Source organism: Cervus canadensis, chromosome 2 (genome assembly GCF_019320065.1).
Source record: "Cervus canadensis isolate Bull #8, Minnesota chromosome 2, ASM1932006v1, whole genome shotgun sequence".
NCBI classification, from domain to species: Eukaryota; Metazoa; Chordata; class Mammalia; order Artiodactyla; family Cervidae; genus Cervus; species Cervus canadensis.
This window is the reverse complement of record NC_057387.1, coordinates 8,223,137-8,237,356: the sequence shown is the minus strand read 5'-3', so window position 1 is coordinate 8,237,356 and position 14,220 is coordinate 8,223,137. Positions and strand designations below refer to the sequence as shown.

General features: G+C 41.5%; 1 pseudogene; it reads right to left on the bottom strand.

Annotated features, from left to right (window-relative positions):
* Window positions 1-1,336: 1,336 nt before the first annotated feature.
* LOC122437389 lies at window positions 1,337-5,053 on the bottom strand (annotated as a pseudogene).
* Between the last annotated feature and the right edge of the window lie 9,167 nt (window positions 5,054-14,220).

The window sequence follows — 14,220 nt, the reverse complement described above, 5'->3', positions numbered from 1 at the left end:
AAAAAGAGTCCCACATCCTATCCTGACAAATCTCCTCAAACCCCAAATCCCTCCCTGGAAATTTGACTGGGAATTTATTGGCCAACTCAAAGCAAGGGGCTTAGAAGCATCTCTGTTGAAATGTTAACACAGATTTACACCTTTGAATAACAGCTCCCTTTCCAGGACTTGGAGATGAGGAATACACCAAGTGTTTGGTTGCCAAGAGGGCAAGAACTTCAGGGTGGCCAGCCGACCTTAGCAGCAGAAGCAGAAGACAGCAGTCAGAAGGTCACTGATTTACTGACTCATCAGTGACATGCTGAGCTCACAAATGTTGTGCTGAGCTCACACTGATTTTGGTCACATGCGCTCTCTGCTATCCTGAAACTGACCTTTCAGGAACTGCTTCCCTGGGCAGTGGCAGCAGGCCTGACCACAGATTTCTGAAACCCAAGGGGTCAAGTGTGGATACACAAGACTTGGGAGTCAAAGTGCACAAGGAAAGAGAAACCAGGTGGAAGACAGTTTACCTGACTGGAAACTCAAATGAGGAACATGCAGAGAGAGAAGGTTGCTTTTGGATGTCTTTCTGGATACACAACTTGAATGGAAATGTTGGGAACAGATCTGAGATCCCCGGTCTGGGGGTGTGAAATGTCTCCTTTATTTAAAGGAAAACAACTTCTGCATTGGGGAAGTGTAAAAATAAACGTCACTTACAAAAGAGGAAGGTCTATTCATTTTCAGAGTTCTTGCTACTTCTGTAAAAACAATCAGCACAAAATGATCGTTATGCCAAAGAGACACATTTTTGAGGTGACAAAGTCTGCTCCTCTTCATAGATGTGTCCTTTCTGAGACACCACACCCAATGGAGCAATATTCACATGGTAAATATTGTAAGTGATTGCATTTATTACTATAATTACTTTTTTTTCAGAGTTCTAGGACTTTTAATTTATCCCAAAATTGCTGAAGCAAAAATCATGATAAAACATCCTGCTTTCCTTTACACCCCCCAACACACACACACACACACACACACACACACACACACACAAACTTTGTAGGGAAAAAATGGTTTTGTACAATGGAAGAAACAATATAAATTCCAAACTTACAGATAAGGGTTAGCTCTATCACTCGTCTCTTTAAAAAGTTTATACAAATATCCAGTCAACACCAACAGGGTTATCTCCCTTGAAGTGTTGTCTATACGGATTTCCAAGTAGACCACAGGGCTGTATACTGTCTTGGAATGTCCTCAGAATGCTCTGTCATTGATCAGGTAACAGAGTAAAAACCCCTGAGTCCTTTCTTTCAAATGGAGGAGGGAGAGACAGGGATAGAAGAAACTAGTCAAACTTTGTCTTCTTTCCTTGTGGCTTGTGGTCTCCTCCTCCTCCTCTGCCTCCTCGGAAGCCTCCTCGCCCTCCAAATCCTCCTCGGCCTCTGCCACCAAATCCACCTCGGCCACCTCTGCCACCACCTCGGCCTCCAAAGCCACCTCGGCCTCCTCCTCGGCCACCAAAGCCCCCTTCACCCTTAGGTTTGGCCCAGTCCAAAGTGACTTTGTTCCCATCGATTTCACCATCTTCCATGGCCTCCTTGGCAGCTTTGGCATCTTCCTCGCTATTGAAGTCTACAAAACCAAACCCTTTGGAGGACCCAGTCTCCCGGTCAGTGACTATCCTTGCTCGGATAGAGCCATCAAATGACTCCCTTAACGTCTCTTCTGTTTTTATCCTCAGAGGGACCTTTGACAAACAGTTTTGGATGGCTGGCTTCTTGCATTAGGTGATCCCCTGGGTCCTCGCAACTCCAGGCTGATGACCCTGCCCTCAATTTCCCTTTTATTACATGAATTTAAAGCTTCTTTAGCATCTTCAAATGAAGCAAATTCTATAAATGCATACCCTTTAGATTTGCCATTTTGGTTCTGGGGCACCTTGATATGAGTTGCCTTCTCAAATACTTCCTGAAGAGTGTCTTCCATTGCACTATAGGAGAGGTTGCTTAAAACCAGGGTTTTTGATTCACCACTCCAAGTGCTATTCTTTCTACATCTTTGGTCTTTCTTTCTGGTGTAGTACAGAGAAATGGATCACCCATCTATCTCTGTTCCCTGCTTTTCTTCCAAGGTTTTTCTGCATCAGCTTCTGTCTTAAATTCAATATAAGCAATCCCTTTACTCTTTCCATCCTTGCTGACTAATCTGATCTCCACAGCATCTTCAAACACTTCATTTAATTCATCCTGAGTAACTTTGTAAGGCAGATTTTTAGTCAAAAGTGTTCTTGCATCTCGATCTTTCTTACTGTCTTTTCCCTTTGGTTTTTCTAGTTTAATTTCATTGCCAAAGACTTTTAAACCAGTGAGTTCCAAGGCTTTTCCCAGGTCTTCAGCACATAGCCAAACTTCCTAGACACACCAATTCTGACATCAACAACAGCAAGATCATTTTTAGCAAAAAGGTCACTGATACCTGTTTTCAACTCAGGAGCAAATTTATTGAAGTTCAGGTTTCCAACAAAGAGATTGAAAGACGTAGCTGGTTCTGTGCCTTCCACTTTTTGTTTCTTGGTTTCAGGAACTGCTTTTTGTTTGGCCATTTCCTTCTTTCCTTTTCCAGGTGCTTCTTTGACAGGCTCTTCTTCCTCTTCCTCCTCCTCCTCCTCTTCCTCCTCATCCTCCTCCTCCTCTTCATCATCATCATCCTCTTCATCTTCAGCAGCGCTCTTAATCTTCACAGGAACAGCTTTTACTGGCACTTTCTTTCCTTTGGCTGGTACAATCTCCATAGGTTCTTCTTCAGAGTCATCTTTGTCTTCCTTATCCTCCTCACCCTCCTCATCCTCCTCCTCTGCCTCATCATCATCGTCATCTTCATCCTCGTCATCCTCATCACCTGTGGCAGGAGCAACACCAAAAGCAGCAGCTGCCTTCCTCACTGCTGGCTTATCCTCCTCTTCATCATCGTCATCTTCCTCTTCACTGTCATCTTCATCTTCTTCATCACGGTCTTCCTTCTTGGCATTCTTGCCATTCTTTGCCCCCTTGCCTGGGGCGGCTGCTCCCTTCTTACCAGAGGAGCTACCAATGCTTTGCCTGGGGTGGCTCCATTTTTGCCAGGTGTTACCACTGCTTCAGCAGCTGTAACTGTCTTCTTGGCTGGTGTAGCTGCTGCCTTTTTGCCAGGGGTGACAACTGCTTTCTTTGCCGGTGTGGCAACTGCAACCTTTTTTGTTGGGGAAACCATTATCTTCTTTGCTGGAGTTGTGATAGCTTTCTTGCCTTTTTTCTGAGGGATAACAACCTCTTCTCCACTGCTCTTATCGTCTTCATCTTCTGACATTTCCTCATCTTCACTATCTTCTTCTACCTCCTTTGGGGGAGGAGCCATTTTCTTGGAGTCACCTTGATTTTTACCAGCCTTTGCTTTGGATAAAAAGGTTACTTTCTTCTTGCTACGTTCTTTAAGCACACCCGTTTTAAAAATGACACCTCCAGCCAGAATGGAACCTTGCTTCACCACACCATTTCTCAATGCGGGCTACAACTGGACCACTGTAACTGCCAACAATTCAATGCCCTTCACGTGAGGAAAACCACCTTGAAAAAGCCTTTGTGGTAAATTGTGGCACCAAATTCCACCACCCTCGTCTGAATTTAAATTAAGGCAGCTTAAAAACAAACAAACAAACAAAAAACACCTCTTAACTCATAGTCTTCTATTAAGATTTCCTTTCCCAGGTTACCAACCCCACCCCCTTCAGCCCTGGAAAGGCCAAGTGGGATAAGTCGCAGTCCTCCGCGTGCGCGCAGCCCAGCGCAGAAAGCATGCGGCAGGGCCTCCTTCCGGAGCCCCCCTCCCTTCCGCCCACCCGGCTGGACCGCAGATTAGGTGCACTGCCGCCCTACCCCCCAGGGCCAGGTCCCTCCGCAGGCTGCAGGCCCCGCCACTATATAATTACTTTTTTAAGATAAAATCAGCAAGTCTTGAGGAAGAGGTTTTTTTCTAATTCTCAGAAAGACTGAGGGTGCGGAACCTTCCTGGACAGGCTCCTATCTTAAATTCTTTTAGGCACCAGTGTTGTTCCTGAGTCACCAAGATTTGCAATAGAGGAAAAGTTTATTCATAAGACAGCCAAGTGAGGAGACAGGAGAACAAATCTCGAATCTACTTCCCCAAAGGTGAAGGGCTCAGGTAAGAATGCAGGTGGTCTGAGGCATGAGGAATGTGGGGAAAGGTAATTAGAAATAAGAAAAAAAGTGAGATAATAATCATTGTGCACGACAACTGAGCTACAGGCTTCTTCATTGGATGCATGTTCTGAAAATGGCTGCATTAGCCTGTTCCAAGGGTGGACTTTTGGACCCTCTAATGTTAAAATGTCATCAAGAGGACACTCATGCATGCCCAGTTGGAGAACCAGAGATCTTAACCAGTCTTAACTGGGTCAATCTCCAACTGAACAGCTGACTCCAAGTTCCTGAAAAACAATTAGGGCAAACATCTTATTTAGGCTGCATGATGTTTGAAGGACACCGAAGTTTTTGTAAAAAGAACTAAAGCAAGTTTGATCAGAAGGCAGGTTACAGTTTAATAGACCTAACTGATGACTAATTTTCAGCTTAAAATAATCTGCTCTACACAGTTGCACATCTTGAGGTGGCTTGGTCTCAGTCCCATCACCGTGATGGACAAAATTTTTAATAAATGCATGCCTTGCCAAGGCAGATTGTAGACCAAAGGAAAAGGAAAGATTAGTAATATTGATTCTGTCTTTAGTTAAAATTTTGATACTTTACTCTCTGAGGTGCACTGTTCTCTCTCCTTCAGTCCAAAGTCAGGTGGGTCTTTAGGCAAGAGTGTGACTCCCCCATTATTCTAACTGGAAAAAACTACTACTTTACAGTATTCCTTAGACTGAGATGACAACCTCTCAGGGTGTTTGCCTGACTCCACTGGAGAAAATGTGTCACTGAGATTCCATTAGCATTTTACACCTACCTAAACCTCTCAACAAATGAGTCTTCTTAGACACCCCATTCTCCCCACACTTCCTCATCCAACAATCCCTCACTAGCAGCCAGTTACTTTCACGTAAATTTTTGCCTCGCTCCTATGAGGCAAGCTATTCTGGGGTGTGTATGTTCAGTTTGCAGATGTTGAAGCTGAAACCAAGACAAACTAGGAGACTTGCTAAAGTTCCACACTTCAGTACGCAACCAAGGCTAGAACAAAAGCAAAACCCTCTCCACCACCTATTAGCCTCTGCAGAGGAAGATGTGCCTCAAAGCTTGAGAAGGGTGAATCCCCCTCTTCCCAATTGTAGATGGAGGAAAGGACATAGCTTTGGAGACAGGCAGGCCTGGGGTTGAGAACACTTACTAGCAGAGCAACTCTCACCAAAGACCTGGGTTCCATGAACCTCTAGTTTCTTAGCTCTAAAACCCTTATAGGGCTTCCAGCGGTGGGGATTATATGAAACAAGCTCTTGGTCTGTAGTCAGACTCATATATGGTACTGATGCTTAGCAAAGACAATAGTGCTTAAAAAAAATGGTTAGCTTCCCAAAAGTCAACTCAGGATAAGATAACAGAAGCATTAAAGTGAATACTCAGCCCTTAAAAGAGAGAAGTCTATTGTAGGAGAGAAAAAATTTCCTCTTGTTATCTTCTCAGTTTATTGGCTGGGATAATTAGATCAATGGAAGACAGAGTTATAAGACAAAAACAAATTTAATTTTATATGTACGGGAGACACACAGTAATATGAGACTCAAAGGAAGTCAGGCAATTAAGGCTTATGTACCATCCCAAGCTAATAAAAGAAATGGGGAGCTAGGACTTCATAGGGGTAGAAGACAGCTCACAGGATGATGAGAAAAGCAAATATTTGGTTAACAGATATTTGCCTGCTCTACGGATAAGTGTCTCAGATGAAAAAGCTGTCTCTGGTAATAACTCTCTTTCTGGTACAGACCACATTTCTAAATTATTTTAGGCAACTTTAAGGGGTGGTAAAAAGTTTTTCCTGGATGGCTGGATCTTAGTTGACTTCAGGGCAAAATAATTTGCCTGCCAAAGTGGCACATTTTAGGGTGGCATATTCTAGTCCCATTTACTGGAATTAAAAAATGAACAGCTTAGGTGATACAAACAAACTTAAACACTTCATGAAGTGTACAGTCTCCATTTGGAGAACTGCAAATTGGGCAGGAGATGGGACACTTTTACAGGATAAAGAATAAAGAACAAGGAAAAAGAAAACAGAAAACATCTGATTGGCTGGAGCCACGTCATCAACCTTGTTTGGGGTGAGAAGACCCAAAGTTGGCTTGGCCTTTGGGGACTGGCTGACCAGATACACTGCTTTTATGATCAAGGGAAACATTTGGAGAGTCACAGGTTATCTGAATTTCACTTTGCTCACTTGACACCCTGGTCTAAAGCAGCTCTGTCTTGGACCAAGAAATTTATTTTAACTCTGACTTACAGCAAAAAGGGCAGGAAGAAAGGGAGGGAATGGGAATTGATCTCTCCCCCTACCAAGTGTTAAAAGAACTTAATGCTTCTTGAAGAAGTTGGATTGAGGATTTTCTCATCTCAAAAGGAATGTGAGGCTTACCTACAGAAACATGTGTTATTTTGCCATGTGTGATGGTGAAGTTCTGGAAAACACCTAAGAGTCTGACCACAAGGGAAAGATACATGAATGTTTAGATTAGGAATTAAAGATTATAAACTAGAGCAAGAAGAACAAACAAAACCCAAAGTTAATAGAAGGAAAAGAAATCATAAAGATCAGAGCAGAAATAAATAACATATATACTAAAACACAATAGAAAAAAAATCAATGAAATTAAAAGCTGGTTCTTTCAAATAATTTCACAATTCATATGGAATTATAAAAAACCTCGAATAGCCTAAGCAATCTTGAGAAAGAAGAATGGAACTTGAGGAGTCAGCCTGCCTGACTTCAGGCTATACTACAAAGCAACAGTCATCAAGACAGTATGGTACTGGCACAAAGACAGAAATATAGATCAATGGAACAGAATAGAAAGCCCAGAGATAAATCCACGCACCTATGGACACCTTATCTTCAACAAAGGAGGCAAGGATATACAACGGAAAAAAGACAACCTCTTTAACAAGTGGTGCTGGGAAAACTGGTCAACCACTTGTAAAAGAATGAAACTAGAACACTTTCTAACACCATACACAAAAATAAACTCAAAATGGATTAAAGATCTAAATGTAAGACCAGAAACCATAAAACTCCTAGAGGAAAACATAAGCAAAATACTCTCTGCCATAAGTCATAACAGGATCCTCTATGACCCACCTCCCAGAGTAATGGAAATAAAAGCAAAAATAAACAAATGAGACTTAATTAAACTTAAAAGCTTTTGCACAACAAAAGAAACTATAAGCAAGGTGAAAAGACAGCCAGCAGAACGGAAGAAAATAATAGCAAAGGAAGCAATTGACAAAGAACTAATCTCAAAAATATACAAGCAGCTCATGCAGCTCTATTCCAGAAAAACAAGTGACCCAATCAAAAAATGGGTCAAATAACTAAACAGACATTTCTCCAAAGAAGACATACAGATGGCTAACAAACACATGAAAAGATGCCCAACAAAAATAAATAAATAAATAAAAAAAAAAAAAAAAAGAAAAGATGCCCAACATCACTCATTATCAGAGAAATGCAAATCAAAACCAGAGTGAGGTACTATCTCATGCCTGTCAGAATGACTGCTATCAAAAAGTCTACAAACAATAAATGCTGGAGAGGGTGCAGAGAAAAAAGAACCCTCTTACACTGTTGGTGGGAATGCAAACTAATTCAGCCACTATGGAGAACAGTGTGGAGATTCCTTAAAAAACTGGAAATGGAACTGCCATATGACCCAGCAATCCCACTCCTGGGCATACACACTGAGGAAACCAGATCTGAAAGAGACACGTGCACCCCAATGTTCATCGCAGCACTATTTATAATAGCCAGGACATGGAGACAACCTAGATGCCCATCAGCAGACGAATGGATAAGGAAGCTGTGGTACATATACACCATGGAATATTACTCAGCCATCAAAAAGAATTCATTTGAATCAGTTCTAATGAGATGGATGAAACTGGAGCCCATCATACAGAGTGAAGTAAACCAGAAAGATAAAGACCAATACAGTATACTAACGCATATATATGGAATTTAGAAAGATGGTAATGATAACCCTATATGTAAAACAGAAAAAGAGACACAGATGTACAGAACAGACTTTTGGACTCTGTGGAAGAAGGTGAGGGTGGGATGTTTTGAGAAAACAACATCGAAACATGTATATTATCCAGGGTGAAACAGATCACCAGCCCAGGTTGGATGAATGAGACAAGTGCTTTGGGTTGGTGCACTGGGAAGACCCAGTGGAATGGGGTGGGGAGGGAGGTGGGAGGGGGGGATCAGGATGGGGAATACTTGTAAATCCATGGCTGATTCATGTCAATGTACGGCAAAAACCACTACAATATTGTAAAGTAATTAGCCTCCAACTAATAAAAATAAATGGAAAAAAAAAAAAACAAAAACCCAGAGCCTGGACTTTCTCTGAACAGGGCCACCCATGGGCATGTGACAGACGAGCAAACAACAAATACCAGTAAACCTCTCTGTCCAATAAAAGAACATGTTACTCATAGTTGATTCTTTAATTTTTTTTAAACTTTTTATTTTGGACTAGAGTATAGCCGATTAATACACAATGTTGTGATAGTTTCAGGTGAACAGTGAAGGGACACAGCCATACATATACATGTATCCATTCTCCCCCAAACTCCCCTCCCATCCAGGCAAGAAGGCAGTGATCTAAAACTGCATAACAACCATGCATTACTGTGCTTTGCCCAAACCTCCCATGACTGCCCTTCACGTTTTCTTTTCTCTTTAGCTAGAGGTGGAGATGGAAGGGGCCATGTCGGGGGTGGGGGGTGTTATTTCGTTTTCCTGGGTATGTCACATGTATATAGGAGGTATACTTGTTTTTACACTTCTGTCTATTTTTCTCTTGTTAATCTTTGATTAAGGGGAGGGTCTCAGTTACAGAACCTAGAAAGAGAGAGGGCAGAAGATTGGGTTTCCTCCCCTGTAGCATCACAAGCATAAAAAGTAGAATGCAAATTTTAATATGTTGTATGATTACAGTTGTGTTTTTTAAAGGCCTATGCAAAAAAAAATTGTATCACTGAAAAAATTAATCATTAGTTGATCTAAGAAAGAAATAGAAAATTTTATTCATGCCAACTTAAGGATTATAACCTAGGAGATGCTCTTTAAGAAAGTTCTGAGGACTGTTCTTCCCTTGTAGGAGTCAAACCACAGTTATATATGATTTTGAGACAGGTGGTTATAGTCAAATAATGGCTTATTGACAGTTTACACAATCCAGATTTATGCATACAAAGCAAGTAAGTGAGTCATAGGTACTGACTCCTTACAAGATTAAGAAGGAAGATTATCTCCTAAGGAGTTAAGATGCTTTATAATATTAAAAAGAAGTGTTATTCCTTAGGAGGTCTGGTTATGCAGATGCATAATACACAGTAAGGGGGAGGGAGGAACCCCAAGTGGGCAAAGAAAAATTTTATGTTTTTTTTTTTTGTCTTGCCATAAAATATTAATTTGTTTCATCAGAAAAAAACCATCAAAATATTAACTGTCTTTTTGGGGGAGAGGTGGTAGGTAGCATCATTTTCTTCTGCTTGTCTTCATTTTTCAAATGTTCTTTAATGATCAGGCACATATTACATAATGGGGTGGAAGAAATTTTAAACAAACATTGAATGAGGAAAAACAGAAGTGTTACCCACTGTGAGGGGCAAGGGAAAATCTGAGACCCATCTGTTGGGGGTGAGATGGCGGAAAATGGAAAGTGCCTTCTCCGAAGGAGGTTGGGTGGGGAGAAGACCCTCCACAATCATCAGAGGAAAAGGTTATGAGAGGGCGGCTTGAGGTTGGAGGAGCCTCAGAAGGGGTGACGATTAGGAGGGGGAGAATTGTAACTGCATCCGTTCCCCCACCCCCTCTCTCCTCTAAGCCAGCTGACATGCTAAAACAGTTAGAATTGTTCTCCCCACTTCTTTTTCTTTCCTACCAGAGCTGAAATTGGGCCCAGGGATGCCAATAGATCTGGAATCCCGACATGCAAGATCTTTCCCAAAGCCAGATGCAGAAGGACACCTCACCTCAAGAGTTAAACCAGCAGGCAAAGGAAATCACTAGCTGGTAAGGACAGGAAATTACCTTTTACATCAAGGTCCAACACTTGCAGCCTCCAAAGCTGTGTGGTTTAGGGCTTGTGAGCTGTAGATTCCAGATGCTTAAATGGATATAGAAATACAGGAAATGTGTCTATACCATTTCAGGCAGATATTTATTCAGTCACGCATGCCTTCATTATTTACTCTTTCAGCAGGACTTATTGAGCATCACACAGTGCCAGGAACTGTGCTGAACACAAAATAAAGCAGTGAGGCCAAAACAGAGGTCTCTGCCATCAGAATGCTTATATTCTAATGTGAGAAGCTGTGATATTGTGATATAATAAAAAATATGTGTTGGTCTTCTCCCACATTCCTTACACACAGCTCCAAAAACCCTTGAAATCTTCAAAGCGATGTGGTGTGTGTGTGTGTAAGAAGATGACTGATCTTATTACAGTCATATGACTGAAGTTCCTGGATAATCTCAGGATTTTAGCTGGTCAACAGGGGAACCAACCACATGGTTAGAGGGTTGGAATTTCAGCCCTATCATCCCCCAGTTCTCCTACCCACCCACCTCCAATCTCCAGGGATGGGAGAGGGGCTAGAGACAGGGTTCTGTCACCAATGTTCAATGATTTAATCATTCATGCCTACATAATGAAGCCTCTATTTTAAAAAATTGCCAACTAAGAAGGTACAGAGAGCCTCCAGGTCAGTGAACACGCGGAGGTTCTGGGAGGGTGGTGAGCCTGGAGAGGACATGAAAGCTTCACACTCTTTCTTACATACTTTGCTCTATCCATCTCTTCCATTTGTCTGTTCCTGAAATGTGTCTTTTATAATAAACCAGTAATGAAATAAAAGTTCACATTTTAAAGCAAGACAAGAAGAAAACTAAGCATACACTTTTTCTCTGTCCTTTGACCTCCTTGTCCCCTCACCCCCCCACATCTAGTGTGCCTTGTGAAGCTGCATTATGTGTTAACCAGATCTCACCAATGGCAGAAATATCTACTCAACCATAAAGATAAATTTTTCTCCTTCTGGGACCAGCCATGTAACTCCTTAGAAGATAATATTCCTTTCTAAATCCTGTAAGGAGTCACAATAACCCACCACTCGCCTTGTCTATGCATATGTCTTTGGAGATGCATCCTTCTTATGTATATAGATTATATGCATATGCAATATGTAGTTTTCCATAAAAGTAGTAGTGGTACAGAACAGAATGGTCAGACAACCTGAGGGGATACTGGGCCACAATTAATGAAAGTTATTAGCTTAAATATTAACTTAAGACCACATTAGTTTTACTAGTTATCATGCCTATATTCTGCCTATTTTATAAGATTATTGTTTCTTGAATTACCATATGTATATCTGAGCCTCAGATAAAGTTTATGTTGACTCCTGACTTGAAATGATTGACCAAATATATACTACTATAAGATCAGGGATTGTAATGATGTCGCTCTAGATATGGAAATATGGGAATGAGCAGTCCTAGTGTCATGGGACAAATTGGTCACAAAATGCCTCCCAAATCTTGGTCAAAATTAAGACTAAAAGAGAAGTGATTGTAAAGAATGCTGTCCATCATCCAGTTCTATAAGAGTCATAGTCATAGTCTATAAGTTCCATAATAGCCATAGTCACTGACCCACAATATATCCTGAAAAGAATTCAGGATGATGATCAGGATGAGGTACTCTATACTCTGGTAAAACTGACAGAACTGGCCTTCAGATGGTGAGATATTCTCAGGAGAAACTTTTTATGAACCTGAATCCTTGCATCTTCCCATACTTAGAAGAGAACTAAAACCAGTAACTGAGGTGTCTGTTCCTAGTGACTAACAGCAAGGAGATGCATGCTTAATTGCCTATATTACCTTTGCCAAAATCCATATGTACTAGTCTCGTCCTTCACCTCTTAGAATAGTCCTCAGAACTTTCAGATAGACTATCCTTTCAGTTGCATCCTCAGTTTGGCTTGAATAAAATTTTCCATTTCTTTTTCAGATTGACTATTGATTAAAATTTTTGTTGACACCAGTAATCCAGTAAGTAAACTGTTTTCCTGAATTCTGTGAGCCATTCTAACAAATTATTGGGGGGAAAAAAGAGGTTATGCTCCATTCATAACGGGTTGGTCAGAAGTACAAGAAGCCCAGACTTGAGACTGACCTCAGAAGTGGGGCAGTCTTTTGGGTCTGAGTACTTAACTTGTGGGATATGACACTAACGCTAGGTATAAATAGTGTCAGAATTGAAATGACACCAAGCTTGTGTCAAGAATTGGTTCAGTTCATTCAGTCACTCAGTCATGTCTGACTCTTTGAGACCCCATGGACTGCAGCACACTAGGCCTGCCTGTCCATCACCAACTCCCAGAATTTACTCAAACTCAAGTCTATTGAATTGGTGATGCTATCCAACCATCTCATCCTCTGTCATCCCCTTCTCCTCCCACCTTGAATTGTTCCCAGCATCAGGGTCTTTTCAAATGAGTCAGTATTTCTCATCAGATGGCCAAAGTATTGGAGTTTCAGCTTCAACATCAGTCCTTCCAATGAACATTCAGAACTGATTTCCTTTAGGATAGCCTGGTTTGATCTCTCAAAAGTCTTCTCCAACACCACAGTTCAAAAGCATCAATTCTTCAGTGCTCAGCTTTCTTTATAAGCCAACAGTCACATTCATACATGACTACTGGAAAAACCATAGCCTTGACTAGATGAAACTTTTTTGGCAAAGTAATGTCTCTGCTTTTTAATATGCGGTCATAACTTTTCTTCCAAGGAGTAAGTGTCTTTTAATTTCATGGCTGCGGTCACCATCTGCAGTGATTTTGGAGCCCCCAAAAATAAAGCCAGCCACTGTTTCCACTGTTTCCCCATCTATTTGCCAGTGATGAGACCGGATGGCATGATCTTAGTTTTCTGAATGTTGAGCTTTAAGCCAATTTTTTGGTGTGTGGAAAAAAGCCCACACATTTGGTGTCAGATGTATTGGTTGTCAATGAAAGGAAACAGAGAAGTTTCCCTTTCACTGGTGCAACAGAGAGATAAAAGGGACTTCACTTTTTAGAGGCCAACAATCAAATTATTCCTCAAATAATATTGTAGCAGTGATGACTACTATGAAAGAAAGGTGCATGGGACTATGACAACCTTATAAAGGGGGATTTTGCAAGGGTCTAGGAAGTCTTCTCCATTGCAGTGAGGATTGAGTTGAGATCTCAGTGGTAAGAGAGACACAATCACAATAAAATCAAATCTCATACCTGCTCTATTTGTGACCCACAAACTCAGAACAATTATACCACAGAGGTTCTCCCAATGTTATGAAGATTCTGAGCCCCAAGAAAGGCCAGCAATGAGAGTAGTAGTCCACGGGGAATCTGACTTCAAAGACCAGCAAGATTTGATTGCAAGACTTCCACAAGAGAGGGGAAAAAAGAGACTCTTGGAGGGCACACACAAAATCTTGTGCAGACTGAGACCCAGGGGGAAAGAGCAGGGACTCCATAGAAGACTTGAACCAAACCTACATACTAGTATTGGAAGGTACCCTGTAGAGGCATGGGGTGGCAGGGACTCACCATGGGGACTAGGGAACTAACAGTAACACAATAATAGTGGGAGACTTTAATACCCCATTAATACCAATGGACAGATCATCCAGAGAGAATGGGAAACACAAGCTTTAAATAATATACATTTGACCAGTTGGACCAAATTGTTATCTAAAGGGCATTTCATCCAAAACCAGCAAAATTCACATTTTCTCAAGTGCGCGTGGAACTTTCGTTCTTCAGGGGAAATCACATCTTGGATACTAAATCAAGCCTTGGCAAATTTTTAAGAATTTGTTCCTTCAGGCCGGGGAGAGGGGTGGGTATGGCAGCCACAATCGGGATGTACCGGGGAGTGCCTGGGGTGGCAAAGACATGCCAGATG